The 14,775-nt window shown below is 31.3% G+C and overlaps 1 non-coding gene across 1 annotated transcript; it reads left to right on the top strand.

The window, feature by feature from the left end:
- The first annotated feature begins 5,762 nt into the window (after positions 1-5,762).
- Positions 5,763-5,991, top strand: LOC124944195. The gene has a single exon (XR_007099843.1). It is a non-coding gene; the product is annotated as a small nucleolar RNA U3 (small nucleolar RNA).
- The last annotated feature ends 8,784 nt before the right edge of the window (positions 5,992-14,775 follow it).

Here is a 14,775-nt window from a genome sequence, read left to right as displayed (position 1 = left end):
TCAAATAGCCGATCAATCCTCAAGACAAACATAACCGGAATAAGCCCGGTCACTTCACTATCAAAAGATATTCGGCCAAGTCAAGCGGCCAACCTAGGCCAAGTCAAGAGGCCGACCTGCACAAGAAGACACTTTGGGTATCTGTTGGGAATGATACCAAAGGAACAGACTGAATACTTCCATATCCATGCAAGTCTGAGGAAAGACTGTAGGCTGCAGAAAACAGTACTACCGGATCTTTCTACTTCGGGATAAGTCAGAAAGGAAATCTTCAAAGTACAGACAACTGTCCAAGCAGACAGTGCCTACATTGAGTAAAAGACAAACCCAGCAGGTTTGCTTTACAGACCGGCAGGTCTGAAACAGGATGCCAGGTCTGAGATTGACCGTCAGGTCTGAGGAGAAGACCGCAGGTCTGAGACACTGAATCACTGCATCTCTGATCAGCCAATCAGATTCAAGGCTTTGAAATATGACCGTTGGCATATTTCACCTATAAAAGGAGGCAGTTGCAGAAGAGTAAATGCGGGACATCAAGGCAGTTACTAAGTGGGATATTAAGCGAGACAAGTGAAGCGTTGAGAGCATTTACTACAAGTGATAACAGTGTGGTATTCTAAGAAAGCCTAAGTGCTAAATTCTAAGTGTGTGCTACAATTTCGGTGTGAATTGTAAGAGTGTTATCGAGCAGGAAATAAGTCTCGATCGAATTGTACTTGTATTCCTTAGTGAATATCCTTCTCGCGGTTTCGAGAGGAAGGGGTGACGTAGGAGTTTTATCTCCGAACATCCATAAAATCTGTTGTGTTATTTACTTTCTGTTGGCTTCATTACATAACCGACTAATTTATCCATTCCGCTCCAAACCGACTCCATACTGACCATACCGAATATCCAGATAACCGAAACCGACCCACCATTCTTCAAATCTCCATCATCCGAAACCGATTCCGCCTATCATACACGTGTACCGCTTCAACTTGAAAGCAAACCTCTTCCGCGCTTGAACCTAGTTCAAGGGTTTGTGACAGGTTGTGTAGTATTGAAACCCCGGTGTTAATCTCTAACCGGATTAACCACCACCCTACGAGTAAGAACCGCTAACCGGTCCAACCCCCGGTCCACCAGCGGCGACCTAGATCCTAACAATATATATATATATATATATATATATATATATATATATATAATATATAATATATAATATGTTATATAAACTCTATAAGTTGGTTAATTCTAATTAATTTTGAAGTTTGACTATCTCTCAATATATATATTATACAAACTCTATAAGTTGGTTAATTCTAATTAATTTTGAAGTTTGACTATCTCTCAATTTGTGCATTCCTTTGTTTGAATTTAAAAAGAATGTATAACCTAGTTGATATGTTTGTCGTGTTTAAACCAATGTCTTATCGCCTTGAATATATTTTATTTAATAACAAAACGACAAATTATTTAATGAAAGTAAATTCATTCTATGCATGGTAAAAGTACTTATTATTATCAAATGTTTATTCTAAAAAACATTCATGTTTTTGTCGTATGTTGTCATTTATTTTGTTAAATTTTTTTTGTATTGTTAGACGATTTTCACTTAATTTGTATTAATTGAATTGTGACATATTTTTACTACTGAGACTATTTATAAGCGCTCCAAAATTTCTGACATCTACGTGGGAGAGAATGAAATAGATAATTTCATGTTTGCAAGAAAATGAAAAAAATAAAAATAGTTTAATAATATTACATTTTTGATAGCAAATTTGTAATTATGAACATTCATTCGTCAAAATGTTGTCAATAGTGTTTAATTTTAGCGATTTTAGCGATGGTATAATTTTTTCGGTAGCGGTTGGTAAAAGAGAAAAGAAAGGGTCAAAATATATTGTTATATTTTTATTTATTTTTTTGTCAAATAATTTTATATTTTTTAACAAAATGTAAATTATCATTAATTAATACCTATTAAGAGGAGAAGGGTGAAGCTGATTAATTTTAATTTTGTTTTTCTCAAAATGAGAACATTATGAGTAAAGTTTAAAGGGTTAGTTGTATATTATATTAAGTTTGGCGTGTTATTGTTTAAATGAATAAGAAAGGGAAGACGAAGTGAGTCAACTCGGATCCGAAGAGCTGAGTTTGTGTCGAGATGTGAACCGCCAAAATTCGGGGCTGACTCTGAGGATATATATAGCTGGATATTAAACCATCACAATAAATTTATTTATCAATCCAACAACTTCCAATCTTAAACTCTTGACATTCAATTTTATCTATTATCATTCAATCATATTCAGTAACATTAAATTTCACCAAAACTTCACATTTGAATTAGGTATAAATTTATATTTATATTTATTTGAATTAAATTATATTTAATTTATTTATCCAAATTTTCATTTTTTTTTCCATTAATGTGATTAGTTTAAAATTCCAAGATGAACATGTATTCTTTTATACATTGATAATGATCTTATTAGTTATAAATAACGATCTATGGATTATGTGTAAATATTTGATCGGCTTAAAACACCTAAAATAACCAACAAAATTAAGCTTTAAAAATAAAATGATGGTAGTATTCACATAGGTAACTAATTTTTTATTTATTTGAAAAATATCAATCTTTATTAAAAATTAACGTAAAAAACATTTAAATGTTATAAAAGAAAAATAAGATAAAACAAATTATCATTACGTATAAACTCACATTTTAATTAAACTCACGACAAAAGTAAGTATTAACTCTTCCTCCTCGAGAAGAAAGATATAGTACTCTGTATGACCTGGTGATTAATTAACGGTCACGTTTACACTATCTTTGTGTTTATTTTAATTTAAATCTCAAAACAAAAAAATGTCTATATATATTGAAAAGATGATCTTTTTATGATACATTAATAAAGAGGCAGGCCGATTATAAATATTGTTTAACCACCTAAATATTTGATTCAACAATTTGTCGGCAATTAAAATATCAATAAATTTAGAGGGGTCAAAATATATTGTTATATATATATAAATATATATATATATATATATATATATTTTGTTTGACAAATTAAAAATAAAAAGAAATTAACAAAATGTAAATTATCATTAATTAATACATGAAGAATAAGAAAGGGAAGACGAAGTGAGTCAACTCGGAGAAGAGGTGAGTTTGTGTCGACACCAAAATATGAGCTCTTACTCTCGCTCAGTCACATTTCTCTTTGTTAGTGATTTCACTTGAAGTTGTGCTAGAATGAAATTACGTCGTCGTGGAAATGCACCGTTTAATCTTCATCATCTTCTTGATTGCTTTCTGCAGATTTTGTCATTTCGTGGATGCATTTGTCGAAGAATTTGACCTTCCTTCCAGATGCACGCACCACCAAGTCCAACCAGTTACGAGAAATGGATTCTCTTCCGTGGAATGGCCGACTAAGGTAGTGTCGCGTTCTATGACCACGATCGGAAGATAGAAGGTACGTCGTCAGTCAGTCACTCACTCAGTGTCTCCGACGGAAATTCCACTCTTCCCATCCATCCATCCATCATCAGCTGAGCTCTCTCGTCGGATTGTAATGTAAGACATGACCCTTAGATTGATTGCACGCAATAGGCTAGCTAGGGTTTTGTCTTTGCACTGTTTGTTTGTTTGTTTGTTTGTTTGTTTGATGTGTCGTAAGTTTAGTCTTCTCTGCATTGCACAACTGTCTCTCTCTCTTTCTGGGACTGGGATAAATGTCTTGGTAGTCACCTATTCTTTGTATACATGGAATTCATTCTTCATGTGCTGGCTGGCTGGCTGGCTGGCTGGCTGCTTTGGGGATGATGGAACATGCAGGCAGGATAACACTCAACTCTTTGACAAAGCTTATCCTGCCTTCCCTTCCAAGTTCCATTCCAATCCATGACTAACTAACTAATTGCAATACCCTGATGAGATCTCTCTATTTTTGTGTCCTCCATATATCACTGTTTAGTCAACTCAACTCAACTCTTTAGTATAATCTTGTTGGGTAAATTTTGGGTTATATTCAAGAGCTGTTTGTTTGTTTGTTAGCGGCCATGGTATCCATTGATAAATGTGAGTGAGCAATGTTAGAGTTTTGCAAATTCTTTGACAAGAGAGAGGCATGCAGGCATGAGTTTTTGCCAGACAATTATTAGTCCAAAAAACAAATGTGCACCCTCCAAATATAGACATGCTACCCTCATTATGCATAGCATTCCATTCCATTATTGACTATTCTTTGGTTTCCAGATGAACTTTCTTTCTGTCTGTGAAATCCATCAATAGATATGACCTTAATTTTGATTGAAGTTTAGCATTCAACTTTATTTTTCTATCATCTCACAGGAGAACATATCACAGGTTTGGGGTTAAGTTATTTGAACGGAGGCTGATTTGTCCAAGCATTTGTATATGAAAAGTTACCCTTGTTAATGAAATAATTTTACAGTTTACACTATCTTCCTTCCATGATTAACTAATTCCAGCACCTGATGATATCTTTCATGATTAACTAATTCTAACTTAATGATATCTATTTCTGTGTCATCCTCACAAGTCGGCCCTCATTTCCTTGTCCTTTACTACCCTATCACAGTTTTTTTTCTCAACACTTTGGTGTGCTTGTTTGATTAATTTGGGGTTATTTATAGTAGTATAATCTTGTTTGGGTAAATATTTATATAGATTATTTGTGGTATAATAATTGTCTTGATCATTTTATTTAATTATATTTAACCATATTCCAAACAGGTCCTTGAGTTATCTGATGTTTATCACTATTTAGTCTCTCAACTCAACTCTTTAGTATAATCTTGTTGGGTAAATTTTGGGTTATATTCAAGAGCTGTTTGTTTGTTAGCGGCCATGGTATCCATTGATAGATAAATGTGAGCAATGTTAGAGTTTTGCAAATTCTTTGACAAGAGATCAGAGGCATGCAGGCATGAGTTTTTGCCAATCAATTATTAGTCCAAATAACAAACAAATAACAAATGTGTTCATCTACCCTCCATTTGTGCATCCTTCAAATATTGATATGCTACGTACCCTCATTGTGCATCCTTCAAATATTGATATGCTACGTACCCTCATTGTGCATAGCATTCCATTATTGACTATTCTTTGGTTTCCAGATGAACTTTCTTTCTGTCTGTGAAATCCATCAATAGATATGACCTTCATTTTGATTGAAGTTTAGCATTCAACTTTATTTTTCTATCATCTCACAGGAGGACATATCACAGGTTTGGGGTTAAATTATTTGAACGGAGGCTGATTTGTCCAAGCATTTGAATATGAAAAGTTACCCCTGTTGTTAATGAAATAATTTTAGGGTTTACACTATCTTCCTTCCATGATTAACTAATTCCAGCACCTGATGATGATGATATCTTCCATGATTAACTAATTCCAGCACCTGATAATGATATCTATTTTTGTGTCATCCTCACAAGTCGGCCCTCATTTCCTTGTCCTTTACTACCCTATCACAGTTTTTTTTTCTCAACACTTTGGTGTGCTTGTTTGATTAATTTGGGGTTATTTCTAGTAGTATAATCTTGTTTGGGTAAATATTTATATAGATTGTTTGTGGATAAATTATGGTATAATATTTTTGTTGATCATTTTATTTAATTATATTTAACCATATTCCAAAACAGGTCCTTGCCTTGAGTTATCTGATGTTTATATCCCACATTGCCCAGGTAACCAAAGTTTCTTAAGTATATATTAAGAAGGTTAGAGAATGAGAGTCACGACCTTACTTGAACAGGATCTGTTCTATAGGCTCGTACATCTGTATCCTTGATTTCTAAGGAGACAGGAATCTATGTCTGGTTGATGAGATGTTGCCGCTAGACCAGAGCGTGATTAACGGCCATGTTGACCACCGGCTTCGGCTTCTGGTCACACTGCTGTAGAGGATCGTTCTCAGTCGGTGCTTCGGCCCCGGCTGGGTTGGTCTAGCGGTTGTCTGACAGGCTCACCTAGTTTTTTTTTATGTCTTCTACTATATATGTATTTATATATATATGCCTTCTAAGTGTTCATTGGAATGCACAATGAAAGCAAAACCTCACACACTGATTAGAAAAAAAAGTAATGAAATGTTATCATGAATCTTTTTGACACTGAATGAGTCAGCATATGCACAATGAAAGCAAATCCTCGCACTGAAAAAAAGTAATGAAATGTTATCATGAATCTTTTTGACACTATGAATGAGTCAGCATATGTTTTGGCCTTTAGAGCATGATTAAGCCTAACAGACTCCATTTTTAAGCAAGACTTTACTTGAACCATGAACTGTTCTATAAGTCTTCATACACTAATTATGTCATGAATATATATATATATATATATATATATATGCCTGCAAGGTGTTTGATGAAAATGCACTCTAAAGGCAAAACATCACTGGAAAGGGTTTTTTTCTACTTTTGGAAGGAAAGGCTTTAATGAATTATCTGAAGATAGATTTTTAATAGCTGGTGTTATAATATTACTACTGCCTTGATTCTTCTTGTCTTTTCAGGCCAAACCTCACCATGTTTAGTACTTAATCTTTACGACAATTACATTTAGGGCTTACTTTTTTGCAAACACTTTCAATCGGACATGATGAAGTGAAGCTGATCGGAGGTAGCAAACACTTGGTAGTCGATGATGACCTTCAGGAGATGGCTAAGACGGCCGCCTGGAGCGTCAGCTCCTTCAAGTTTATGGGAATGAGTCTACTTTATACTTTCCATAGTTTATGTGCTCTTTTTACACATTGACATACAAACAAGCTAAAAGTCAATGTGTAAAAAGAGCACATAACTGTCTTGTAGATTAATGATAGTAATTAGTGTTTTCTTAGATAAGCATTAGGGCTGGAGATGGTTTGCATAATCTGAAGGTCAGCACATTTAAAATGAAGATTTCTTGCTATTTGCTTATTATTATTGACCTGATAAAGCTTGATTTGGCCATATCCTCTTGAATTACTCCATAATCTAGGAAATGATCCGAGGTATGCCATCTGTTTCTTTGTTTGTTAGATGCTACTGTTTTCGTAATCTAATCTAGTAGTATCACTTGTTAACGGCTTTCTTTGTGTTGCATATATAATGTATTTTCACGTTAGATGCCATTGTTTTCAAAATTATGTATTTCTGTTTCACAATTAAGATATTTAGTTGCTTTCTTCACTAGAAGCTCTCTTGTCATTAACAACAAATTCATTTCTGGTGTTGTTGTCCATGAATGGATATTGATGCAAATATAAATGTTCATCAACCTTGTGCAGAGACACTTTTGTAGACACTTTCATGTTGCAAGTAGCCATTTTGTCTAATCATATGAATGGGAAGGATAACCAGGGCCAAGACCGTAAGCCTTTTTCTATCTGTTTTTGTTCTAGAAACTGAGTTCGTTCATCACTAAATATTCTCCCAGTTTTCCTTTTCTGCAGTAATCCTATCCCACTCCAACCGTTACATTTCACCTCAAAGGAATTCATCACTTACTCCACTATCAGATGACAAAATATTTGTCATCAACCACTTCTTGCAAGCTCGGGTAATTGCAAATAGTACTGTACTGACTTTTGAATTCTCTACATGTGCGCATTTCATTGAACTCTGCACCATTTACTAAGTCTTTTGTGTAGTATTGTAAAACTCAGATATTGCTCACTAGGTGCAAATCTTGTATGTGAATAGTTGTTTCCAAATCAAACAAGCCAATCTAAATAGTTACCTCTTTAAAACAACAATAGGAACTTATAATTTATACTTGTTGATCTTTCTCAAGCTTTTCTGCTTCGCGCCTCCTTAGGGTTGATCTTTCTCAGCTTCTCTCCCGTTGTTGTTCCCTCTTCAGACACTAGATCAACAACTTCAACCTTAAGTTGGAATAAACCTTTTTTGCCTCTCTTCTTGTTGACAGCTAGCCCGCCTCGTTGCGTTTCCTTACTATACATGTACCAATCAAAAGACATACATTTAGTTAGTTGCTTATGAAACATTATATTTATTCCTAAACATATAATGTCTAACCTCACAAATTAGTCTTCTAGTTTTTCGTCAACACTTGAAGGACCATAAGGGTCTTTGTTAGGTTCAGAACTAACAAATAGTGATTATTATTTGTAACAACAATAAGATACATAATAAAGTGGTTGTTGTTACAAACCTTAATGTAATCTACTTCATTCTGCATCTTTTTGCAATGAGTTCTATTAGATGATCATACTAGAAAATAATTTGAAAATCAAATTATTTAATTTATTATAGGAATGTCTAAAATATAAATATGTAAGATTGAAAGAGGAAACAGAGAGATGGATTGACTAACCTGCTCCTTAGCCAACTTGAGTCCATCACAAATACCAATTAAAATTAAATATATTATATTAGTTTATAGAAAGGAAGAAGGAACTTTGAGGAACCGATGGTGACCATGGTGTAGACGGTCGAACGTGCCTCCAAGAAACTCCAAGAAATTGGGACGGATCCAAGAATTTTAGTTGTGGTGTGCTTGAAATTTGTTTTGGGTGGGCTTGAAATTAGTTTGAAATTATGTTAAATATATATATATATATATATATTCACATGTTCTCACATTTATTCAAAAGTGAATTAATGCTTGTCGTTAAATTAAAAATACCGAGCCAACTAAAAATTGCATCAAAAACATCACATATTCATGAATTTAATTCTTTTATCAATGAAACAACCTATCATCTCACTAAGTAAGGTGACACGTTAGAGGTGCAATGATTCTTTAATTATCCTTGGAATGTTTACATCACTAGCAGCGACCAACTCATGCATTTATGCAATTCTTTGAACATTGACGCATTCCATGAAAGAAGGACCTTTAACATGCATTACCGTTACTAGAAAATGTTGTGCATGTCATTAATTTATAACCACGGGATATCATCTTCATTCACTAACGGGTCGCCTGCTTACTGACCTAAAAGTTCAAACAATAATCCAATGATCCTGGAATTGCAGAAGTTGCTTGCTGCCTCTACTAGAGGTGTAAAAATTTTAAGAAAAATTCACGATGTCATTGTTCTTTTGGCTTACATCCTTGTTCGGTGGAATGATAGGTTGTTTGCAAATCAATTTTTAATACAATTGATGAAATCGATTTAAAACTAATGAATATGTGTTGTTTTTCATGCATTTTTCAGCAATGACATGCATGACTCACTTTTAAATATATATGAGAATACATGAAGATATGCATTTATTCAACATAGTTTCAAACTAGAAAATCAGAAGATTTAGAAAATTCAACATAATTTAAATTAGAAAATTAAAAGATCTAGAAAATTAGAAGATTATCAACTCATCTCAGATACGTATATAAAAAAAATCACATAATAATATATCTTAATCATTATTTTGTGTAATATTTATATTATTATAGTGAATGCACGCAAGAGAATCATATTTGAACTAGTTCAATATTTGAGAAGAAAACAAAAAAGAGCTTGCTGGAAGGAATAAGGAAGTCCACAATGGATTCGATTTTTGGTTTGAGAGGAAACCCAACAAGAAATTTGCTAGAAAGAATAAGGAAGACAGATATTATTTAAAAGAAATATATAATTGATTGTTTACCATTTAAGATGTGAGGTAGAGCAAGTTAGAGTCTCATTCGAGGTCATGATAATTTTATTTATGCATTTATTTCAGTGAATTTTTAATGATATTTTTATATTTACACTATTATATTAAAACGTCTATTTGATAAATTACTAAGTTAAGTAAACTTAATAATTTGTCTAGTCTCAACTTGGAACTAGTACAAAATATATTTATAAAAAGATATTAATTTTTTTAATCATAATGTATATATTAGTTCCAACAAAATTATAAATTAATAATTACTATAAAAATTCAAATTTTAAGATGGTTTAGTAAAAAAATAATTTATAGTCGCTTATTTTTATTTTATTTTTTTAACTTCAAATTTATATTGAGTTCTATAACCCTAAGAAATCACCCCTCGTAATTTAACACGTGTTAGTAGGACTCGTGGCTTTATGTTCGATGATTTCAACCTTGATTTGCATGTCAGACTTCTTTTAAAATAAAACATTATTTTTAAAAGATTTTGATATTATCTAATCGCTTTTAAAATTAAAAATAAGTAATTTTTATTCAAATTTAAATAATTTGGGGATTTGATATAATCAAATGACACTTTCATTTGAAATCCGGTTTAATTAGTTAAGCATAATTAATTTAAAAAAAATATTATTTATTTGAAGACATAGTCGCTAATTTATTTTAGAAAAATCAATAAAAAAAGTTTAGCGTGTACAAACGTATTTTATATTGGAGTTTCGTTTTGGGTTCGAGTTTGGTGATACCCGGGAAAAGACTTTCATGCTTTATCATTTGTACCTGTTCGAAAACGGTCTTTTACATATAAAGTTGACTTTTGAAAATTGGTTGTATCACGTTTTGAGTTTTTAACGTTTTATGCTTCTGGTCCTAGTCATGCTTCTAGGTTTAACATTATTTAAATTATTGAACTTCAATAATTTAAATACTAGTACCTATTGCGTTTGGTAATTATGGTGGAAATACCTGAAGAATATTAGTCATTTTTAAGAATGTTAGGGTTTAAAAATAAACACCAAATAGAGCTTAGTCAAAATATTTGTTTGGGAAACATCTTGAAAATATTTTGAAACTATTTTTTTTTATCGAAGTCGGTCCTAAGGGTAGAGTCCTATTTTTCCGGTCGGAGATTAGAGAGACTCGGTCTAGGCCTAGGGAGTTCTCAATCGGGGTTCAGAATACTCGATCGGAGGACCAAAGTCCCTAAGTTGAGGTGCCAAGGATTCTTGGACCTTAGCTAAAATTATCATAATATGTGTAAAATCTATCGATTATGGACTAACATGGTGTTGGAATTTTAAACTAATTCATAAATTCTATTAATGAATGAAAATTAGAATGTGGGTAATAAAATTAAATCAAATTCACATAAAATTCAAACGTGAATTAAAGGGTGAAATTTGGTTCAAATGTATAATTTGAATTAATTAATTTAAAATGCCTTGATGACCAATTGACAAAATGTTGTTAATCTTTAGTGTAACGTACATACGTTTATAATTAGTAATTGTTTGATAATTTAATATTATTATTAACAATTGAAAAAACTATGTAACATGAGTATTGCAAAATAAATGTCTTAATTAATTTTGATAAGCAATTACCCTTCATTAAGAAGAAATATTAAGGCAAATGAAGAGGCAACCAATGTAAGTCGTTGAATCAATTGATGATTTAATGAACAATTTATTATTTCAACAATGTAAATAGGCATTTTATTCCACATCATTTAATATTTCTTTTTCACTTCATCCTAGATTATTTTCTCACTCTAGAATTCCAAAAGTCCTTTTCTTGTTTTTTGATTGTTCTTCGAGCTTTTTGCTCGATATTTCTATTCAAACACGGTGATAGTTCATGTACGCTGATGAAGTTCGAAGAGTATTGATTTCAGTGTAGAATCACTATTGGATTCGTTGTACCTTGGGAGATAGCCATCTACGATAAGCTTCAGCACTAACGGGAGACGATGAAACTGTTTTAAGGTAAATGTGTTTAACACATGCCTCAAATCAACATCTTAATCGGTGATTTCGTTGTTTGTATATTTAATTTAATTTAATTTATTTGTAACATCATATGTATATATATTTTATGTTATTCAAGACAAGATATCTAAAAATCTTAAAATAGTCTCATTATGCTAAACTATTTAGTTGTTTGCTCTATCGAAATTTGTTATTTTTGATGTTTCAGAGATACGAGCTGTGATGTTACAAAAGAGATGATGAACGTTGCTTGAAGGATGTAGCCGAATCTAAATTCTTTAAAAGAGTTGGCAATGATTATTATTTAATAACGCTAAATTTAAAAAGGGCAGTATCTTCTCTTTTATTTTATATATATAATGTTAAGATAATATTATATATATTAAAAGAAAATGGACAAAAAAATAAAAAGTTTTAATTAATAAAATTAATTAATGGTGTTATTTAAAATTAATTATAATTGAAATATTTGGTTTTAGTTGTAAAATAATTAATTATAAATATATACATTCTTAAATTAATTAAACGTGATAATTAATAAAAATATGGTAAAAATATGGTATGATGATTATTAAATAAAGAGAGATGATATATTTATTTATATATTATTTTATATATTACATTTTATTATGGTAATAATTTATCGTTTTAAATGTGTATATATTCATTTGTTGACAGAGTTTAGTCAAATATGAAGTATAAGTTGTCACCGAAAAGAATACAAAAGGTCATAAAAGCGGTACAACAATGAAAAAGTGTAATTGTGCAATGGTTCATAGTTAAAATGTAATGGTGCGTGGTGGAATGGAGGTTCCCTGTTCGAATCTTGTCGAAATCAGACTAACTAAAATGACTTTAGTCGTCATTAATATTGAAACCATTCCAATTTCTTGTGTAGAAATTATGAGATGAATGAGATAGTCAATAATTTCTTTGTAGAAATTAAACTTGTTAAAATGACTCTAGTCATTGTTGATGTTGAAACCATTCCAATTTTTTGTGTAGAAATTATGAGATGAATGAGTAGTCAATGATTTATTGGTAGAAATCAGATCAGACTCATTAAAATGACTCTATTATTGATGTTGGAGATGAATATGATAGTTAATGATTTCTTTATAGAAATCAGACTTGAGTCATTGATGTGAAAATCATTATAATTTATTGTGTAAAAATTATGAGATTAATGGGGTTGATAATAATTTTTATAATATATATATATATATATATATATATATATATATATATATATATATATATATATATATGATTTGTCTAAATGACATTAATCATGAATGCTGAAATCATTATAATTTCTTATGTAGAAATTATAAAATGAATTAAGTATCCTAACAGTTTCTTATGTAGAAATTTAATTTGTCAAAATAATGTTGTCATTAATATTTTAAGGCATTTAAATTTATTGTGATTAAATGAGTTGTTTGTGTTAGAACTTATTCTAATCATGCATTTAAAGAGACACGATTATGGAAATTAATCTCGGTGAGAATAATCTACTCATATTTGTTTTGAGAGTGTATACTCGCTTCACGTCGATTATTGTTCAAAACATGGCAATGTTAGTGTTTCGATTAAGATATAAAATATATTTATAGATATATTTTATTTGATTATGTTGCTGAGTGATTATTTATATATATCATGCATATTAGCTAACAATACAATAATTTATGTTCATTCATAATAATTATGATTATATAGCAATTTGTATACATATATAAATAAAGATCTATTGTAAATGCATTTTGTTCTGGAAAAAAAAATCATAAAATTAGGTGTCTTTTGGTATACAATATTTTTGTTATCAATAGTCTAATTAATTGTAATTAATTAATATTCTAATTAATTATAATAATTAGTTATTGATGTATCTTATAAAAGTATTTGTTTAATGATATATGAAGTAGTTATAATATATATGAATATATTAAATAAAGACTTACTTAAGTTGATAATTTTGAAATCAAATAATTATAAGAAACGTCTTGTTTGAATAGAGAAATAATGTGGCAAACGTGTCAATATTATGGGATGCAAACGTGCAACCAATATAAATGTTTAAGCCGCTTTGCCAAAGGTGCTTGAAATATTATGATTTCTTTTGTAGAAATGATGTGACATGGTGAATATTTATTTGATTAAATATTCTAATTTCTTTTATAGAAATAATGTGATGAAAATAAATATTTTAATTGATTAAATATTATAATTTCATTTGTAGAGATGATGTGAAGAATGATTTAAATATGAATAAACATTTAATCTCTTGTATAGAAATTATGTTTTATTCAATTAACAGATATGTAGTTAGACGTTGTAGTCTAACATATGCGTAATTAGACGTTACAGTTTAACATATGCGAAGTTAGACGTTGATGTCTAACTCTATTAGACGTGGTAGTCTATTGGGAAACGTAGTTACACGTTGACGTCTAACTCCTTCAGACAAGTCTGAAGGGATGCATAGTTAGACGTCGCAATCTAACTCCATTAGACTCGGTGGTCTAATGGAATGCGCAGTTAGACATTGACGTCTAACTCCCTTAGACTTGCAGTCTAATGGAGCACGTCTAATGCCTCGCTTCAGCAGCCGTCTAAAGTTAGCATACGTCTACCCACGATCAACTAGTTGTATGCTACTCATGCTCCACTCATCCGTGTTGTCCAGTACACCAGCTATTTGCATCAAATGAATGAACGCCACGTATGTGAATATTCTTCCCACTACTTGTCCAGTACAGGACAATTCCAGAAGGATAGTCGGCGCACTATCAGTTCAGTACGGCCACGATCTATTTGCTCAGAGTCTGTTGTACTCTTGTACTATGGACAACCTTCCAATGGATGATTGCCATGTATCCATTTAGAAGATTCGACCGTTGGTGTCCTTCTTCTATATATAGACGCTCAAGGCCAACGGATGAACTCTCTCTCAGTAATCTGATCTATTCACGAACTTATTTAAAAGCTTACTCTTGCACTTACTGATTCCTATCATCTTCTAAGCTCAAGAGTGAAAATCAATTACTATCTAGCTGAGAGAATATTATTGATAATATTATAAGTTGAACATAGGTTGTTCTGTTCAACAGAGAGTTAGCTAGCTCAGTAATCTGTATTTGATCTAAAG

This window comes from Impatiens glandulifera, chromosome 6, assembly GCF_907164915.1.
Source record: "Impatiens glandulifera chromosome 6, dImpGla2.1, whole genome shotgun sequence".
In the NCBI taxonomy this organism is placed as follows: Eukaryota; Viridiplantae; Streptophyta; class Magnoliopsida; order Ericales; family Balsaminaceae; genus Impatiens; species Impatiens glandulifera.
Note: the sequence above shows the minus strand (reverse complement) of the source record. Positions and strands in the feature narration are given on the sequence as shown.